Here is a 21,308-nt window from a genome sequence, read left to right as displayed (position 1 = left end):
TCAGTCATGCTATGGAGGCATTCCACATACAAAGTAGAGGAAGACTGCCACAGATGTTAGCTCAGGGCTCATGTCCCTCGAGCATAAAAAGAGGAGGGTTGGCAACAGATGTTAGCTCAGGGCAAATCTTCTTCACAAAAAAAAAAAAAAAAAAAGGCTTTTATATGATCTAGTCAATTCCAAAGTAGAAATGTCTTTCTAGGAAATCTAAATATCTAAATGAAATATGACGCACAAGTCTTGGAATTTGCTATAAAAAAATCATTTTCAAACCTAAGGAAGAGACAGATGATGGTTTCAGATAACAATAAGAAAAGGCTGATGGTCAACATTTCCAAGTTTCCATTGCTTACAACTATTAGTTAAGGTTTTAATCAAAACTATAATATGACTATTTGGGAAACGGCCTCATTATATCATGAGAGCTCTACCTTTCATAAATTTTTGACTTAAAGTATACAACTGCATTTTTCTTTCAGGATACAGCTAACTACATTGTCATCAAACACATATGAATCGAAACTTCTCAAAGATGCCTAAATTTGTTTACATTGGTGCCCCCTCATCTGAGGTTTCCCTTTCCACGCTTTCAGTTACCCACAGTCAACCTCAGTCTGAAAATAAGTGGAAACTTCTAGAAATAAATAATAGGTTTTAAAGTTTTAAATTGTGAGCCATTCTGAGTAGCATAATGAAATCTCGCACCACCCTGCTCCATCCTGCCCAGGATATGAATCATCCCTTTGACCAGCATGTCCATGCTGTATATGCTACCTGCCCATCAGTCACTTAGTAGCTGTCTGGGTTATCAACAGTGGCAGGATCGCAGTGCTTGTGTTGATATAACTCGTATTTTACTTAATAATGGAACCGAAGCACAAGAGGAGTGATGCTGGCAATTTGGATATGACAAACAGAAGCCACAAACTTCTTCCTTTAAGTGAAAAGCTGAAAGTTCTCAACTTAATAAGGAAAGAAAAAAAATCATATACTGAGGTTTCTAAGATTTATGGTAACTTTTATTACAGTATAGTTATAATTGTTCTATTTAATTAGTAGTTATTATTAATCTCTTACTGTGCCTAATTTATAAATTAAACTTTATTGTAGGTGGTCAGATATAGAAACATATGAAAAATATTTGAAGTGTTGGATCTGGGTTTTAAAGGAAAAGAAATAATCTAACAATAACTCTGATATTTTGGGCCCAAGCAAGTGTGTGAATAATAGTGTCATTTAGTGAGAGAGGAAAGACCAGAGAAGAACCAATGTGGAAGGATTTGGAATATCCTAAGTTCTGCATTGGATATGTTAAGTTTGAGGTCTTTAACTTCTGCATTATTTTTTATTACCGCCATAACATATTACCACAAACTTAGCATGTTAAAACAACACAAATGCATCACCTCACAGTTCTACGGATCAGAAGTCCACACAATAGCACAGCTCAGCTAGTTCCTCAGATTAGAGGCTCACAAGGCTGAACTCAAGGTATTGGCAGGGCTGCGTTCCTCTTTGGAGGCTCTAGGGGAGAATATTTCCAGGCCTCTTCACCTCTCCTACACATCTCTTCTGTCTGACTCTTCTGCCACATCTCTCTGACTCCACTAGGAGAAACATACCAGCTTTTAGGAGCTCAAATGATTGGATTAGGCCTACTGAAATGATCCAGGATAATCTATTTAAACATCTATATCTTAATAACATCTGGAAAGTCCCTTTGCAGCAGTACCTAGATCAGTGTTTGATTAGCTAACTAGGGGATGGAAATCTTGAGGAGGACATTCTTAGAAATCTGCCTACAACAACTTCCAAGTAAAGATACTGAATGGGCAGGATATATGCGAGAGCGGAATAAATGGGAAGACTGAGTTTAATCAGGATCCCGGATTTGCCAGGAGAGAACGACAGAAAGAGAGATGAGGAAGAGGAGCTGCTCAAGGAATTGTGGTTCTATATGAGCTAAGCCATACCACAAAGGTTGATGCAGGCCTACAAACTGGATATAATGACAACTCGGACTTGGCTAAGCATACTTTCACTTCGTGTTATCATCAAACATGTGAACGAGCAGGAAAAATGATATGCAGAGACCAAGAAACTGTGGTGTGAGTGAGCGACTGGTGTGGCTTCGTGTGGCTTCCTATTACTTCCTGTTACTTCCCTTCTTCCCCATGTAGGTACACCCAAATTTTAGGCGTCTCAGCTAACGTAGACTGAAGAATCTGCCAGACCACAGAACCCAGAACTGACCTTTAAACTGTTTTAGGCACGGGTAGGGAGGGGTGTGTCAGCACTGAAAGGTCCACTACACTGACTTTTAAGGAATTTCTTGCTGAACCAGTTATTTAGCCTATTTTTCCTATTTTAGTTCTTAATGTGCCACGAAGTCAAATCAAGGTTTCTGAGCACTGAGCATGGATGTGGCCTATGAGAGGATATAAGGAAAAGATTATAGGAGCAGGCTATATAATCTAAGCTAGGTAACAACAACAAAAAAAGACATTAATACATGAGTGTATTTAATATGCTTTACTGCTGTTTGTCTTTAATTCCTGATAACTTATAAGTAATTTCTTATATGTCAGAAGGGGAAAAACAAAAAATTATATTTCCAAGGCACAGCTAGTATTCTGAATGTGATTGAATTCAATCCAGTGGGATACATTCACAGGCAATGTAGAAGGCAGAAGTAAGGTGGAAGCCATCTTCTTGCTGCTTTGGCTACTAGCAAGCAAGAGGAAAGAGATGCATGGAAGCAGGTGACTTCTGCTTCATGGGCATGAGGCAATTCGGCTACAGCAGTAGCAGCAGAAACAGCTTTGTATCACGACTCTGAATCACAACTATAACCATACAGCCTTAAAGCCAATAGGCAGTGGAAGCTCCCTGACTTCCATACCTTCAATCATTCTTTCCAATGCTTTGTAAACATGTGGTTATCTGTGTGGACTCCCTTCCTACTTGAAAGGGATAGAACCCTGACCAGTAGAAAAGAAAGCTAGAAAACAAGGAGTAGGTGACAAAATCAACAGATAGCAGACCACTCTCTGTTTATTATAGTATCAGCCCCTTCCATCATCTCAACAGAGTGCTTACTACGAGCAAATCTCCTTCTGTCTTAGGGTTTTCCCTTGAATCATAAACTAACTAAAACTGGCTTCTTCCTCATGACAGCACATACAATCTTTGCTACAAAAAATACTCTTTATCCCACTCCCTATAAACTATATGTCTGCAGGAAATTTTTCTTGCTGACCTCAGCCACACCCAGATTCTTTTACTACTGTCCTTATTTAATAATGTCTCCTCTTTCAACCATCATGTATCACCTCCATTTCCTCACCTAAGACACAAACTAACCTCTAGAACATGCTCCCAGCTTCCTCAGTGAGTTTTAGACCCTGCTCCATTTTCTTCCACGCTGCTCCACCCCAGTCCCATCCTGCACCATGTTAACCCCCTTGTTTTCACCCCAGTTGATTCCTAGTTTCATAGCTTCCCACCACATCACTTTCCATGACCTGCCAACATCACTTAAGCCAATCACCAGAAGACCATTCTCTTAGATAGAGACATCCATAAGATTCTTGCATCTCAAACCTGGGACTCTAGAACCCTATTCTCTGGCCCAGTTTCCTGTCTTTCTAAATTGCCCTTCCTCCCACTTTATTAAATATCCCCTTCAGTCCCACTAGGCTCTTTAAGTCCTCCTGCTTTCTCAGTAGACGACTGCCATCTGGAGTTCACTTGTTTCCACTTTCTGTCTGGATCCTAATGTTGAAAAATTTATAGTTATAGATGGCACTCAGTAAATATTTCTGAGTGAATAATAAATTGGCCATGACATTTAATAACAATAACTACCAAGTAAAGTATTGTAAACTAATTATAGCTTGAAACTGACTATGCAAAATATAGATACTGATAGATAAAAATAGATTTTATATTTGTATTTATAGTGTTCTACAAGACATGTTCTAGTGTTTTCCTTCTTCAGATGAGGCTCAGAGAGTTAAAATAACTTGGCTAAGAACAAGCATCTCATTCACTGCAGAGCCAGGACTCCAACTCAGGCAGATCTAATTCTGATACCCACATTCTTTACACAATGCTTACAATTTCTAGCCTTCCCATTTAGAGTTCTATGTTATGAGCAACTCCCACTGTCTACTTTCTCTGCTCCTACTCCTAAGTCAATGAACCTTGCTGAGGGACATCACAAATCTATGCTGTCTGGACAGGCTACACATTCCTGCCATTTACTTCAATAAGTCCATTTTATCTACTCCCTCATCTTGCGAGCATCCCAAGAGAAAAAGTACAGATCATTCATCTTTATTAAAATCTCAACTATTTTGTAAATGAAAATAAAATTACATCTTGAGCCAGGATGAAATGACAATATAAAGAAGACACCATGTATATACCCATTCCTCTTATCCTAGCTGAGTACAGAGGACCTTGCTGAGTCCACTCATAAGGATGAAAAATCATCTCACCTTGGTTCCTGTTAGGTATTCCTTATTTCACTACTGACAGTTCTGCTGGGTAATGTTTACTTCATAATGGAAGCCTTCCAAGTGTGCTTCTCCACATGGAGTTATGTTCTACTGTGATGTCATCCATCACTGCCAATTAGAAACAATATGGATGTAGCAACACCAAGATGGATGAGGCTTCAGAATATCTCCATAGGCCCAACAATCTCAAGTTTCTATTGAAGAAACGTATCATTAAATAGTGGGCTTAAGAAATCCACAAATATCTAGGAAGTCCTTCATATATATATATATCAAAGGGACCTCTCTGGAAATATTTATTCCAAAGAGTCATTCTGAAGGAATGTCAAGTCTCTCAGAGAACTCCTAAAGTGAGAAGAGGAGTCTAAACGCCAAAGAAATTTGGATTATAGCAGGAACCCTAAGGTGTCAGAGAAAAATCCATTTCCCTCTTCTTTCTGGACATACAGCTAGATTACATTTCCCAAGCTTCCTTGCAATTAGGTGTGACCATGTGCCTTAACTTCAGCCAGTTAAGGAATGGAATGGGAGCAGAAAGCGATGAGTCACTTCTAAACCCAGCCACAAGTCCTTCCTATGTGTTCCCTCATGATCTTTCCCCCTTCCTACTGTTGGAACAACGATCCCCAGGGAAATCTTTAAAATCACATGTTGAAGATAACAGAGCTGCCACCATCCTTGTACTCTCAATGACTATGTGTAAACAAGCCTCCCCAATCTTAACTGTGACAACTTATGATGTCAATAGAAAGTTATATGAGCAAGAAATTAAGTTCTGCTGTATCGAGCTGTTATGTTTTGGGTATATTTGTTCCTGAAGTCTTGCCTACTCTAACAAAAAGAAATTGGTAACAGAGAAATTTTGAAGTAGGGTGCTGCGCTAACAAAAGAGAAATTAGAAAAAGAGACTAAGAAATGTTTTAACAATCAGTTAGTGGGTAGTGGGGATATGGAATTAATAGGATGAAAAGAATGAGAGCATATAATGCAGTGACAAAATTTAGGTAAAACTGTAACTTGCAATAACCTGGAAGACAGACCATTCATATGCGTACTGAGTCTACAACTTTAGGGAAGTGGTTGTGATACTGGCTCAACACAAGATTGACATAAGGGAAGCCACATTGTAGAAAATAAACTATATTGTAACTTTGAATGGACCTCTGATTAACTAACCCAGCTGGAAATGCACCCTCCAGAGATATACATGCTCTGTAGATGTTATGGCCCCTGCTTGTGTACGTACCTCTCGGCTGCGATGTCGAGTTCCTTAGGAATGTGATGACCCCTGGACAAAGAGTCTATGTTGAAAGCCATCGTCAATGACAACTGAAAGATCCAGTGTGGCGACTCCCAGTCCGTAACACCAGAGGGTCAACATTCCTAACTCCCTCCCCTATAACCCACTGGCTTACATAACTGCTTCAAGATTCTGTGCCCCCCTTAAGATGGTGTCCCTAGGACACTAGTTCCCCCATCTTCTGATTTGCTGGCTTATCGCTTAATAAATGCCCTTTCTCTGCCACAATCCTGCCTCTTGACAATTGGCTTTTGCCTTGCAGCATGTAGATCATGCCCTGTGCATGGTAACAAGTGGAAAAGACCAGAGTTTTCTTTCCCCACCTCCTTTGCAACATTTATACTGTCACATAATTTATTCTTTAAATGTGTTTTTCTTATATTTTATTTTTTCATAAAGTCTTTTCTAAATATGTTGTAACTTCCTAGATGATAGACTCTGAGATACATACATATATTATTTTCTGAATCCTCTTGGTATTTAGTAGATAATCATAACTAAAGAAATAATTAATAAGTGATCGTTTTACTTTCTGCACACTAAAGCAGATTATGAAAACATCTAGGGGTTTTACTCTTTATCCTAGATCAGAGAATATGTTCTCCATCTAGGATGGAAAGGAATTTTGATGAAATATAATTGGATAAGATAGATAATCTGGGATGGAATGGAATGGGATGGAACACAGTGCATTGCACTTCATAACCCCTTGTTTTGTTAAATATGTGCATGTATATGCATCCTCGGCCATATTGTTCCATGTATTTCTTACTGCTATTCATGATGATAAATTTTTTAAATACTGACTTAAGATATTAGAAAGAAGGTTACTTTAATGTCCTACCATTAATCTATGCTGACTAAAGAGGGGAAGGACAAACAAAGATTGCTGATAGATTGCAAAAAAGTCAAAGGGTCAGTGGACTGGTGTTCCAGGTTAGATGTAAGTGGGAAGAGTTGAACATCTAAGCTTAAAAGGAAGGCAGTTGTGATCCCTGAGTGAGATGCCTGAATGAGAGATTTAGAAGTGAAATCCATTATGGTAACAATTGAAAGTTTGACTGTGGCAATGAACAGCTGAAGTGGAGAAGAGAAAGGTCACTGGAAATGAGAAAGTCACAGGCAAGAGGACACTGGATGGATGGGACACCCAGTTGAATATTTAAGTCATCCAGGATGATTTTAGCCAAGTAACAATACCTTTGACAAAAGACATGAGAAGGGGTGACTACAATGAGCAGAAAGTCAGTATGCAGAATTGAACAAAATTAGCTTCACAGGAACATGTGCTATGTAAGAGGCTGAAATAGCAATATTTTCCAAATACGACATTCTAGCTTTGATTCTGGGCATTCTGGTTATAAGGCAGTAACAAAAGAGACCATATTTATGAGTGAGATGTTGGCATAGTTTAAGTGGGCCATAGTATTCACACAAAAATATCCCTCTAGCCTGAGCTTCCAGAAGACCCAGCCATGGCCCTTTAACTACATCAGATTCTCCTGCAATCAATAAGCATTAAGGCTTCTCTGAACTTAGGTATTCCCTTCACATCCAGACTTGTTTCTCATGACCATGCACATCTCAGGTTCGGTGTGACTGGAAAGGAAGCCTCAAACTCACAAAATCTCCACCACGCTATTGCCAAGTATGCTGTTCTGTTACCTGTTTTGTATACTTTCTAAGTGAATGCTAAGTAAACTTGAACATTCTTGTGAGTTTGAACATCCTCCTGAACCCAAGACCACTGCGGCTAGTCAAGCAGAGTGTGTGTTGCAGCTATTGAGTCACTGCATCAGCCGTGGTCCTGTCAGGAGATACAAACAACGTGAATTATTTTTAATAGAGAGAATTTAATATCAAGTATCATTAACTAGGTGTTACGACTTGTTAAGAGAGTCACTGAAAGGCAAAATGAGAACACTAAGGTATCATAGAAATACCAACTGCAGAAAGAAGCTAACACTCCTAGGGCTAAGGGGAGAAAGGCAGTGTTCGGAATTATAAAAACTTAGAAGCTTGCAAGAAGGGTCCTGCAGTGTGAAACGCAAACCAATGAAAAAGCAGAACTTCTTGGCTGGTGCTGGTGTCTCTGAGTTTAGAGGAACGATCCTTTTGGTCCAAGACCCTGTCTGGTATGGAGGGATGCTGGAAGGCTGGTCCTGGCATTTCTGAGATGATTTAGTGAGGCTGTTTCTGTAAGTGTTGGGAACACTGCAAACTGAGTTTAACAGCTGACCAAGGTTCTTTTCCTAATGGGTTGACCCAAATCCTCAGGGGTCCTACAGTTTCCCTTTAAATTTAGCTATTGAACATGAACGTAGTAAGCAGTTCCTGAGAGAATCCCCTGAATTCCATGGGCCTTTCTGTTCCTGTTTTTCATCAGCAACCCAATTTTTCCCTTAGAAATCAGGATCAACCAATCTAGCCGTTAGGGTAACCCCCTTATTTGTCTTTTTTCAGTGTCATGAGACCAAAAGGGCCTGGTAGACGCCAAGACCTCCAAACCAGCATAGCTCAAAATTGCAGGGACAGGAAGCAAAAATTCTGTGAGTGGGCTACTACATATAATAGTGATAAGAGCCACTATCTGCTGTACCTTGATCACTGATCTCATGAATTCTGGCCATGGAAGAGACGGATGCATATGTTGGTCACTGATTCAAAGCATATATGCATCCTGTAAAATAGAGCCCCATCTTTGGAGGGTATGTACTCTCAACTGGCATCATAAAGGTTTCAATAGGCCATTCCACTGTCCTATCAGGCTGCCTGCTTCTATGTGAAGGAGTTTGTAGTAAGAAGAGTGAATTCCACGTGCAGGAGCTCATTCCACACTCTTGCTGTGAAACGAGTTTCTTGATCTGAAAGACGTTGTGGTAGAATACCAACAGAGAATACAGCATTTTGTAAGTCCATATGTTGTCATTATAGCAAAAGTATCATGGATAGAAAGGCAAATCCGTATTCAGGGGAGATGTCTATTCCAGTGCAGGCAAATCTCTTCCCCCTCTATGATGGGTGGGGTACAATTTAATCAACTGAACATCAGGTGTCCAGGAGATGTTTCTCAAAAGGACATTGGTTATTTGCAGAAGAAGGACTGAATTTCCTTCAAAATTCTAAGTCTCGCTGTAATGCTGCTATTTTTTCTTGCCAGAGGATCTATACAGCATCTCCATTTGCCACACAGACTTTATCATCAGATCTGCTGAGTCGAGTCTTAAAAGGTGCAAGCCGAAGAGCAGCTGGTATGGCACCCCAGATGTGCTGTAGAGCCTCCCGCTGCTTTGGTCCCCACTCAAAACTGGTAGCTTGATGTGTACTCAGTAAATTAAGATCAGGGGTAGCTCACTCAAATGTGGTATATGTTGTCTCCAAAATCCAAAAAGCCCTAACAAGCACTGTGCCAGAAAACAGGGAACAACATTTTCAAAGTGCTGGAAAAAAGTAACTAGAAACCTAGACTTCTATACCCAGTAAAAATGTATTTCAAAAATGAAGCAAAATAAAGAGATTTTCAGAAAATAAAACTGAATGTGTCACTGGTTGACTCACAATAAAATAATTCTAAAGGGAGATATTCAAGCAGAAGGAGTATGATCTCAGATCGAAATACGAAATGCAGGAAGAAATAAAAGAAACTGGAAAGGATAATCATATGGGTGTATCTAAATAAATAATACTTTAAAAATATTAACGTCATGCAGTTTAAGATATATGTAGAATTAGAATTCATCATAATAATAGCATAAAAGTTGAAAGTAAGTAAATTGAGCTAAATTTTTGTAAGAATCTTACATTGTCTGGGAAGTAATAAAAGTACTAATTTAAAATGGACGTTAAAAAATCAAAGATGCACGCTTTAATCTCTAGGATAGTCACTAAAATAATATTAAAAGAATGTATTGCTAAGAAACGAATAGAAGGAAAGTGAGACAAGAACAATTTACCTGATTAATCCTAAAGAGGGCAAAAAAAGAAAACATAACAAATAGGACACATAGAAAACAAATAGTAAGAAAATAAATTTAAAAATGAAGACACCAGTACTTAACATTTAATGTAAGTGAACTAGATTATCTAACTAAAGGACAAAGATGGTCAGACCTGATTTTTAAAAATGTTCTACTGTCTGCATGCTATTCCCCTTAAACATAGAGACACTGAGAATCAAGGGAAAAAAAGTATACCATGCAAAACACTATTGAAAAGGAAGCTGGTGTAGCTATCCTAACAGCAGATAAAATAAATTTAAAGACCAGAAGTATTACTAGAGATAAGAAGGCACATTTCCTAACACAAAAGGATCAATTCAACAATAAGTTAACAATTTTAAATTTGTTTTAAAACATGCCTCTAAGTATATGACGCAAGAACTGACAGAACTAAAGGAAGATAAGTGTTATTATAACAGGGAGCAAACATAAATCACTGAATGTAATTCTGCTAAATACAGATTTCTTTAGAAAAAAATTTTATTTGTTAAATAATTTTATTCACTAACAACGAGACTCCACCCACAACTTGAATTTCCTGTTTCAAAAGACAGTTGCTATTTTAGGTATTGTTCTAGAAAGTCTCTAGTCAAGATCTTTTAAAGTCAGGTTTTAATTAAAATTTCACTTCAGTAAACAGTTTTTGTTTATAAAGGAAGTGTGCTTCCACCTACTTCAAATGCTCTTGTCCTTTGTTGGCTGTGAACCACGCGGAAATTGTTTCAGTTTTGATGATGTTCATCCTAGATCCTTCATAGCCAATGTTCCATTAGGATTGCAAATCACATCTTATGTGTAAAACACTTGGCTGAAAAAGTATCTTGGCATCAAAACAATTTACAGCACCAAGGAGAAACTAAAGTAATCTTTTTCATAGAGTATGTGACTAGAAAAGGCAACAATTCATAAAGTATTCAGCATTAACTTAGAAGATTTGCTGGATCATATAAATGTACAGCAATGGAATTGTGTCAAGAATAATTAGCAAATTAACAGATTGTGCATGAGTTCTAATTGTCAATTACACAAAATCATTAACAAAGAAATGACAAGGCAAAGAAAACTTGGTAGCTTAAGATGAATTTCAACTCAATTCTTCCATCACCACCAAAAGCTTTTAAATCACCTTTAAAATTTAAATATGCATTACTCCTCAATTCCTAGAAACTCATCATACTAGGATATTTTAAAAATTGAATGAAGTAAGAAAGACATTCCTACTGAAAGACCAACATTGGGGCCAGCCTGGTGGCATAGCAGTTAAGTTTGCATGCTCTGCTTCAACAGCCTGGGGTTCACCAGTTTGGATCCCAGGCGTGGTCCTACACACTGTTTATCATGCCATGCTGTTCCAGGTGTCCCACACATAAAATGGAGGAAGATGGGCACAGATGTGAGCTTAGGGCCAGTCTTCCTCAGCAAAAAGAGGAGGATTGGCAGTGGATGTTAGCTCAGGACTAATCTTCCTAAAAAAAAAAAGACTAACATTTACTAATCACATGGGTCAGAACTTTTATATGTCCAACCTCATTCAAAGTTCAGAACAATTCTATGAAGTAGATTTGTACTACCTTATTTTGTAGATGACGACGTTGAGACACATATGATTAAGTCACTGGCCATACAACACAGCTCAACACAGGAGGAGAGTTGGGATTTCAATCAGGCTAAGTGACTTCATCCCACACACACCACTTAACTACCCTCTAACAAAGACTTTCACATTTTTTCTGACTGCAACTCAAAGACATAAAACTTATGTAATAACCCAATATGCATCCACATGTATAACCATAAACTATTTCTTGAAAAGACACATGTAATTTAATCTATTTTTTTCTATTCTGTTCTATCTGTTCTTTAAGTTCTGTTTACTACTCTCTAAATTGATATCACAGAGTACTAATGGGTTGCATCCACACTTCAATAAGTGCTGTTATAAGAAGTATGTTAATTAGTTAAGTGGTTGGAAATCAATTGGATTTGGGGAACCAAATAGTACAGTGGAAAAATATTCAAGCTCTGAAATGTGTCAAATTTAAGATCAACTCCTATCTTCAAAATTTGTGTGAACTTGAGCACGTTACTTGACTTTCCTATGAGTCATTTTCTAATCAGCAATCTGGCCATAACAATGTAAACTGCAAGGAGTTATTCTGAGGATTAAATGCTCTAATCCATGTGAAGCGGTTAGTATACAGTCTAGGATGGGGTAAGGACTCAACAAATTATAGCTGTTAGAGAATAAAGTATAATATCTTCTAGCATAGGATAATTTTTTCTCAACTGAATAAACGTTATCTCATATGGGTAAACTTCTCAGTACCTAGATTCATCTTAATCATAAAATTGTTGAACTTACTATATCCACTTGTCGTCAATTAAAAATAGATCATGTAACTTTCCGACACCTATCATCTTTGCTATTATATCCATTCATATTGTTCAGATAATGGTGATAACACCACATACTTACAGAACCCAATATATCCTGGAGTATTTTCTTACCCTTTAAGTATCCAGCTATTCATTAGCTACAGGAAAATTTATTAGGCAATTTTCATATGTTTGATATTTTAAGTAGCTCAAATGCCTATTGACAGTAACTTAAAATTATACATCTAGGAAAGAAATATCAAAGTAGGATCAAGAAACTATAAAGACTATTTCCTAGTTCTCCCCCTCCCACTACTAGATCTTTCCTCTTCCAAAACTGAGAGACGGCATTTATGTCAACTGCCTCCTTTTCCCACTCTTCAAAATCCTTCTTCCCAAATCCACAACTCTTCCTATATACACGGCAGTTCCGATATACACGTCTAAACATGCGGAAACTCCAGAATCCAGACCATCTTACAGCAGTGATTCTCAAACAAGATTTCACTTTGTAATCACTGCAGGGGAGTTTTAAAAATACCTTTTTTGCCTGTTTTCCTGCCCCATACATTCTGATAAATTGGTCTGGGATAAGGTCTGAGAATTGGGAATTTTTTTAAAGCTCCCTAGGTAATTTTAATGTGCCATCAAGTTTGAAAACCACTGTATTAGAGTATTTTGCATATTTCTCCAGGGCCTGTTAGTGACTGGATCACAGTTCTATGGATGAAGCTGCCAAACTGGCAACCACAACATTTCTTTGTTTGAGTAAAGAAAACCACCTCAGAAGATGACCTTTCCTCAACGTTTTTCTCAACTCCAATAGAAATCCAGAGAGAGGTATTTGAGAAGGCAGATTTTTCTGTGGAAGTTAGTTTCCTTCTTGAATTTTCAAATTGCAGCAACCTAAACTGAGTATCTTGCAAAAAGTAAGATTAATCAACAGTTTGGTTGTTCCAAAGAAGCATCTCCTGCCAAGGTAGGTACTTAGAAACACAGAGGGGAGGATTTGGATTCTTGGAATTCTAACTGTTGCTCATATTCTTGAGCATATCATTCTCCTGGTATGGTAAATATATACAATGGATTATTATTCAGCCTTTAAAAAAAAAAAAAAAAGAAGGAAATCTTGTCATTTGCAACAACATGGATGAAGCTGGAGGGCATCCTGCTAAGTGAAATAAGCCAGACAGACAAAGACAAATACTTCATAGTATCACTTATATGTGAAATCTAAAAAAAAAGCCGAACTTACAGAAACAGAGAGTAGAATGGTGGTTGCCAGGGACTCGGGGCGGGGGGGGGGGGGGGGGGGGGGGCGGGGCGCGGATAGGGAGAGGAGGGTAAAAGGGTACAAATTTTCAATTTAAGATGAATAAGGTCTGAGAATCTAATGTATAACATGACTACTATAGTTGACAACATTGTAGTGTATAATGTTCTCACAAAAAAAAAGAGAGGATCAACATGTGAGATGATGGTTGTATTAATTAACTTGATGAGAAGAATCCTTCCACATTGTATACATATGTCAAATCATCATGTGTACACTTTAAAATATTTTATAATTTTATTTGCCAATTACACCACAATAAAGCTGAAGAAAAAATAAAAATAGTCATGCTACCTAAAATACTCAGATGTATTTTAAGGAAAATTAATGCCAGTGGTAAAGCTCACCAAATCTTTATAATCTCTGAAAGAATCTAAGAAGAACATTCATGTTGCCTGGTTACATTTGATTATCTGGTCAGTAGTTATGGGCATGAAGAGACAGAGGGCAGGCAGAATCTGGGAAAGATATAAGAACGTCTCTTCCCTTTTTTTTTCTTTCAAAAAACTATAATCAAACTGTGAGAAAAACAATTTAAACTTACTAAATGTTTTAAGGCTACAGGAAATGGGAAAATATAAAGTTGGAGATTCAAGATAAATTTTCTAAAAGGACAACATAATGCATCAATGCACAGATCACTGTTTATACAATAGTTTTTATTGAAAATATCTGTAAAGACCTTAAAGTTAGAAAGCCTTTCTGATGTCTAAAAACACATTGGTTACAGCTAAAACGTTCCCCTTAATTGACTGGAGAGTAAGTAAAGTCCTACTTTATTCCACTCTCTACTTTTTCACTTGAACAAAAATAAAAACAGAAAAAGAAAAGTTATTCACTCAAGAAACACTTGTGACAATTCAAACTTTTGAAAAGCATTTGATTAGGTTCTATAGAACATCCAAAAAGAATCATGCAGAAGTAGCAAATGATAAATTCCATAGCCATAAACCTCAATAGAATAATATGAACCTCAGAGAAAGAACAGTTACCCTAGGGTATGTTGACATTGAGGTGGGAGTTAGAGAGGAGAGAGAGGGCTCAGAGTATGTTTCACTTCTTAATACTTGCTGGCAATCCACTGTGCGCTGAGTCCAGTGCTGGATGACACAGAAAGAACCAATGTTGAATTCAAAATTGGGACCTTCATGGATTGGGCCTTCATTTCACAGTATTTAACTGAAAGAAACTATTTAGGAATCAGTCTACATTACACAATGAACAAATATATGTCAACAAGCTCTAGCAATAATACAAGCAGATAGAGCAGAATTACTATTCTGATACATTTAATGACGTTCACATAAATACTCTTGGACAATAATTGAGAATCTGAGCTCAATTATTTTCACTGAGCTCAGACTCTCATCTACAATATGAAGTTCAAGTAGAACAATGTTTTATTCCAAGGGATTTCTGTATCAGAAACACCTGAGCCAATTATTAAGAATGTTTATCTCCAGGGCTTATCCCAAGCGTGAGGGAAAAAAGCCTATCTGGCTTTGGGGTCTTGGAACTTGCATTCCAGAGAATTCATATGCATGCTGAAGTTTGAGACTACTCAAATAGTTTTTTTTTTTAATTAATTTCTCATACCATTGTGTTATAGTTACATAAAGGTATACCAACAAAGCTTGTAAGGTAAATTCAACTGAAATCAATATATCAAATGAAAAAGTCTTAAGCCAATGATTATAATTAATTATCAAATTTATCATGCTAGAATAAACCATGTTTTTGAAGCATTGTGACAAATATGACTTCTCTCGCCACACTGATAAACTCTGGTTAAGATTTTTCAAAAACAAAGGAAGTTCCCTAGACAAATGAACTTGGGAAAGTTGGGTAAAATTAAATATGACTTTGTTACTACAGTACTTTTCAAAGACAATAATAGAGAAAACGCTATCTTTGCTCCCCTTCCTACAACCCTCTGTTTCATATTGAATAGAGGCAACTTCTGAGGAACATTATACAAAGCATCAATCTTGAAGATTCTTATGAATTAATGGCACATTTTTATTCCAGAGGCCTGACTGCAAGACTAATGCAACTTGAGACACACTTTTTTCTAGTTTAAAGATCATAGAATCCCATTTATATAAGAAGCAGATGATTCCATGTCTTAAAAAACTGGAACTTAGTATATGGATTTTCTTGTATTAAAACTAAACCTTGCTGGATATGAGGTAAGGCCTCATTAAGTATTAGCTGAATGACAGAATGAGTGAATGGGCATCGGTGTAGTTGACTCCCAGGAAAAACAAATAGGTTTCTGACTCCTACCTGCTAACTCATGCCATTTTATAGGATATCTGAAGTATGGCTCAGGGATGGATTATGGGCCAAGTCTAAACTCCATGACAAAGGGTGCATGATTGATGAGGATGTCTGCCAGGCACACAGGATGGCTAAGGGCAGCACTTTAGCCAGGATCTGCCATCCTCCACACAGCACAATCCTTTGTCTGCAGCACAATCTACTCTCCATGCTGCTCTAGTTAAGCTGTCAGTCTGGCAGTTTCCAACCCCTAAGTACAAGAAGCAGAAGTTGAAGGAAGCAAAAAGAGTAAAAGTAAAAAAAAAAAAAAAAAAAAAGGTAATATAAATAAAATAGTATACAGAAATGGACTATGGTAAAAAGAATTATCAAAAATAAACCAAAAGCCTTTGTGTGAACTAAACTGATCATAAGCAGTTATTAAATAAGTTAGGCCAGCTAATATTTCTCAAAACTCTGGAAACTCTAATAGGCATACAAATCACCTGAGGATTTTGCAGAGACGCAGATTCTGATCCAATAGGTCTGCCTGGGGCCCAGGAATCTATGTTTTTAACAAGCTCTCAGGTGACGCTGATACTGCTGGTCAGCAAGTAACATTTTGAATAGCAAGGCTCTGAGCAGCAGAGGCCATAGAACCAAGCTGAGAACAGACTGAGGACTTCTTCCGGCTTTGTTCCCTGCAAACATCTTCAGGGGAAGAGCCTGTGCTCTTTGCCTTGTTCAAGGAAGTAACTAGCAGACTGGAATCAGGTTAAGTGAAAATTTTGCTTATCATTAGCTCGTGTAGGAGATAGACACAGAATACAGGAGAAAAGGAAGGTCATAAACAGAAAGTGGGAACAGCCGTATATAAGTGAGCTTTATACGTATGTGGGCAGAACAGCCAAATTCTCCACGTGACGGCCTCAATTTTGTGAAATAGAAGGCAAGATCATCTTCTGTTGGGGATGGGAGGGAAGAGGCATAGAAAAGAATGTAGATGCTGCGAAGACAGCTTTTTTGGGGAAGCTGGGGAGAATGGGTTAGCGTTGCTGAGGAGCCAGATGAAGGTGGATACTATGAATCCCTAGTGTTTCTAATATTTAGGGACTTGTGGCATTCCCCAGCAATGTTCACCAGCCTGGAAGTAGAAATAGAGAAGGTAGTCTGTGTAGAATCGATCCCAAAGTAAGATGTTTCTTAGGGCAATATGGCAGAAAGACAGAGGCAAGGAGTCAAAGGTTGTGACTGGAGTCTTGCGCCTTCCTGAAACTTCTGTTCCAGACAAACTGGTCTTCTGACTGTCCCAAGAATAGGGTTTGTATTTTCCTCACCCTGTTCATTTGCTTACAACATTCTTTTAATTTGAATTCCTCCTCCCTGTTTCAACTCTATTATTTAAGCCTTATTTCAAATGTTATCTTTTCTACAAGGCAATCCGTAATCCTCTCCCTTTTGCCAAAATTAAACTTTCCCCCCAAACTGCTATTGCATCTAGAATTTTTTTGCACTATTTATCAATTCTTTCTTGAACTGTTACCATATATACCAGCCACCATGCCTGATAACCACAGAGTACAAAATAGCTCAAATTTATATTGAGTCCTTACCATACTTTACTATGTCTAAGCACTTTACATACATTAAATACAGTCCTATCAACCACTATATAAGGTAGGAACAATTTCTAGAACCATTTTAAAAATGAGAAAACAGAAGCAGAGAGAGTGTAGCACCTCAGCATGCAAAAGTAGAAGGATTGGCTCCAGCAATCAGACTCCAGTGTCTTCATCTTAACCAACACACTATATATAGTACTTCCCATAAATTGTTTATTGTATTGTCTTACATTGTACTTTGGGGGGTTATAATTTCTACTAGATTTCAGACCAATGTAGGAAGGGTTCATGCCTTAATTCTGTTTCCCTTAGCCCCTAAAAAAGTGTGTTACATGTTACAGTTTCTCAATAAATACTTCCACAATTAATCAATGGTTCAGAGCCTGGAATCACACTGAATTCTTGGGATGGGGAGTAGGAAAGAATTTTCCCAGATAGTTCCATTTATCTCCGCTTGAAACTACTTCCAAAGGAGGTCTCTTCTATTAGGCAATCACGGCGCTTTGGCCTCCTCTAAAATCTGTAGGTCAGAGAACAAAGTTGTCTTTTGTTTTGCATTTAATGCTATCCCAGTTCTCCTTGAGTGCCCAGACTTCAGGAAGGGAAGAGAAATTCTCTCTTTTTTTTCTAACTCACTTTCTCAGTGAAATATATGACTAGATGACTTTTAAAAGTATATAAACTAATGTTTGAACTTTAAATGATCAAATTTAGAAACCTTGTTTTTTGTTTTTGTTTGGTTTTTATCTCCACAGCCCAGTGAGAGTCAAAAAGTGCCCAGGAGACCATATCCACCTGGCCAGCTGCCACAGGCTCTTCAACCCTACCGAGGATGGGATCCATCACGCCTTCCTCCTCACCGTGGCCCAGGACTTATTCCGCTACCTCTTCCTCCTGGTCCACCAGGGTGCATTCCTCCTCCTCCTCCCTTTGGCCCAGGGCGCATTCCATTTCAACCCCTTCCACAGGGACCCATTAAACAAGCTAAACCCTTTCCAGGTTACCCAGAACCACCTTTCCAACAAAGACCTTACCCTCCAGGACCTCCTCAGGTGCCAAAAGGCCAACTTCCCTTTATTCCTTTTTGCCCTCCTTGCCCCACCCCTACAACCCTATGTGAAACAACCACCACAGCTACAACCACAAGCACTACCGTTACAGAACCCACCACCATACCACGAAAGAAACCACTACTTCCACAGAACTCACTACCACAACAGCAACCACCACCACTTGCACTGAACCTTCCACCACCCCAGCAGCCATCACTTCCACTGAACCCACCACCACAGCACCCACCACCAGCACTTCCATAGAACCCATTGTCACCACAACAGAAGCCACCACTTCCTCAACAGCACCGACTTATTCAGCAACAGAACCCAGCACCACCACATCAACAGCAACCACCACTGCAGCATCTACTGCAGCTACTACTCAAATTACAACTACCACTAATTCACCACTCCAGCAAAAAATACAATCACAACAAAACTACATCAAAAAAATATAACTTTTAAGAGTTTTTGGAATAAATCCTTTGCCATTTTTCATAGGAAGATATGAGAAATGATATTTTCCAAACCACTGTGAGCTCTTAGGAGAAATGAACTTCAGTTATTTCAATGGAACCAACCGTGTAATCAGTACACAAAACAAATAAAGTATTTGAGCAATAACATGCACCTATTGCCATGATAACTGTCGTGATAACTCCCACTCTATCCTATATTTTATTACCTACCAACAGCTGATAAGTCTACTTCCCAGAAGGAAACAGAGACCCTTTATGAAAAAAAGGCATTTAATAAAGGATCTTCTTAAAGAGACTGGGCAGGATTAAATGAACCAAGAAGGGATGTTGAGGTAGTCAGGGTCTAGCCACAGTGGAGGGGTAACGTGCCTAGGCTTAATGGGGCAAAGGGATCAAATAGCCATACCAGAGCCTGAATGAGAGTTGAGACAGTGGAGGGAAAGGCCACCCCATGGAACCTATTTCTATGGAGGGACGTAACTACTGCCAGACAATGCAGCCCCCAGCAGGGAGAGAGCAGGATAACACCCCTTCCTCTGTCCTTCTCCTATTGCTTTCATCAGTGGACTCCCACCAAAATCTCACAGGCAAGGGAACCCATGTGACGGAGTTTGTATGGTCATCCTCCCAGGGTGGAGAGCTAAGCAGAGAAGGGTAAATTGCTAATAAGGAACTAACAGCACACCTTGAAGCCAAATAAGCAGTCAAGGAAAAATTTGAGCGTTCCTGACTCCCTGCATAGTAAAGGGAAGAGATGGCAGCAAGATAAATTATAAAATTATATCAAAGGCCTGCCCCATGGCTGAGAGGTTAGGTTCGTGTGCTCTGCTTTGATAGCCTGGGGTTTGCTGGTTTGGATCCTGGATGCAGACCTACACACCACTCATCGAGCCATGCAGTGGTGGCATCCCACATAGAAAAACTAGAATGACTCACAACTAGGATATACAACTATGCACTGGGGCTTTGGGGTGGGAAAAAAAAAAAGAGGAAGATTGGCACAGATGTTAGCTCAGGGCCAGTCCTCCTCAGCAAAAAGAGGAGGATTGGCAGCAGTTAGCTCAGGGCTAATCTTCCTCCAAAAAGAAAAAAAAAAAAGAACAGCTCTGAACTCCTACTTTAGAGTACTAAATGCCAGATTTCCTCGATCTCCTTGTCAGTTCTTAATACCATAATCTGGTTTCCAAACCTCTATGCAGCTTGAGCCTTACAGATAAACCCACACCCCACTAATTTTCCACCATGAGGCCATCAGAGTCTCTGTACTATCCAGTTCTATGCTGCCTCTCCTGCTCCTGCTAGCAACAACTGAACAGATTCATGCCAACTCCACGTTAACGCTCAATTTGATGCTCATTTAGTTAATAAATACTATTAGGCACTTTACTATTACCTGTGTGCCAACATAGTCAAAAACATATTTCCTGCCATCAAAGAGCTCTTTATCCCTTTCAGTTTTGGCAGCCATCATCTCATTTCCCCACAAAGTTTTTAATGGGGGCAACCCTTCCCATCTCTGCAATGAGCCCTATTTCAATTGCCAGGCTAGGCTGGCCACCTGGAGGGACAATTTCCATAAGGAAGGATACCTGCCCATTCCCCCCCAACTTCCCCATGAGCCCTTGGTAAAATTAATTTGCTGAGTCACATCACACTGGCAGTCCAATGGAACATAGAGGCTCATCCGTTTTGCAAGTTTGCCATTAGCTTCATTTCGCATTCAGCATACCCTTTCCTTATTATTAAATTTTCTCTCAATCAACTTCCGCCCAAGCCTCAGAGCCCTCCCCACAGCCTGTTCCCCCTCACTCATGCTTCCTGAGCTGCCCCTTATATTGTGCAGGTTGTAGACTGTACCTCTCTAGGAGGGGTACTGCTCACCAGCTGCACCATACCCAGACCCAGTAGGTCTGCCCAACTTTTCCCCAGACCATCATTCCTCTATCTAGTAAATACCAAGACACTTCCACCATGCCATTTGGAGTCCTTGTTCTACTAAAAGAAAATGTCCCTAGATTCTGAACTTCCTTTGAATAGTGAACTGCACAAACCAGGGAGAGGAGAAGAATGGACAGGTATCCTCCCTTATCAAAGTTGTTTTGCTAGGTGGCCAGCCTAGCCTGGCAGCTGAAATGGGACTTGTTGCAAAGTTGGCAATTTCCCCTAGAGACAGAACACAAAGTCTTCTTGAATCATGACTATCCATGCCTTCTGAGACTGACTAAACTATACGTCCAGGAAGTCTTGAAATGCTGCATACACATTCAATTCCATTTAAAAGAAAATACAATAAAAGAGCTTTCTTATTTTCCAAATTTCTCTTTAAGCACACGGGAGAGTCATAGGTTGACTGAGAATGCCTT

At 38.9% G+C, this 21,308-nt stretch overlaps 2 long non-coding RNA genes across 3 annotated transcripts in view; one reads left to right on the top strand and one right to left on the bottom strand.

The window, feature by feature from the left end:
* LOC111772891 (uncharacterized) overlaps positions 1-4,581 on the bottom strand; it is a 71,835-nt gene extending 67,254 nt beyond the window's left edge. The window contains exon 1 of one of the 2 annotated variants that reach the window (XR_011437096.1): positions 4,503-4,581. This is a non-coding gene — a long non-coding RNA (uncharacterized lncRNA). The remainder of the gene's footprint in view (positions 1-4,502) is intronic. The other variant, XR_011437097.1, reaches the window with a different exon arrangement.
* An 8,464-nt stretch (positions 4,582-13,045) lies between these two features.
* Positions 13,046-19,096, top strand: LOC138923461 (uncharacterized). The gene is made up of 2 exons (XR_011437094.1): positions 13,046-13,176; positions 18,167-19,096. It is a non-coding gene; the product is annotated as an uncharacterized lncRNA (long non-coding RNA).
* Positions 19,097-21,308: the final 2,212 nt, after the last annotated feature.

Source organism: Equus caballus, chromosome 3, assembly GCF_041296265.1.
Source record: "Equus caballus isolate H_3958 breed thoroughbred chromosome 3, TB-T2T, whole genome shotgun sequence".
In the NCBI taxonomy this organism is placed as follows: domain Eukaryota; kingdom Metazoa; phylum Chordata; class Mammalia; order Perissodactyla; family Equidae; genus Equus; species Equus caballus.
This window is presented reverse-complemented; position numbering and strand designations above follow the sequence as displayed.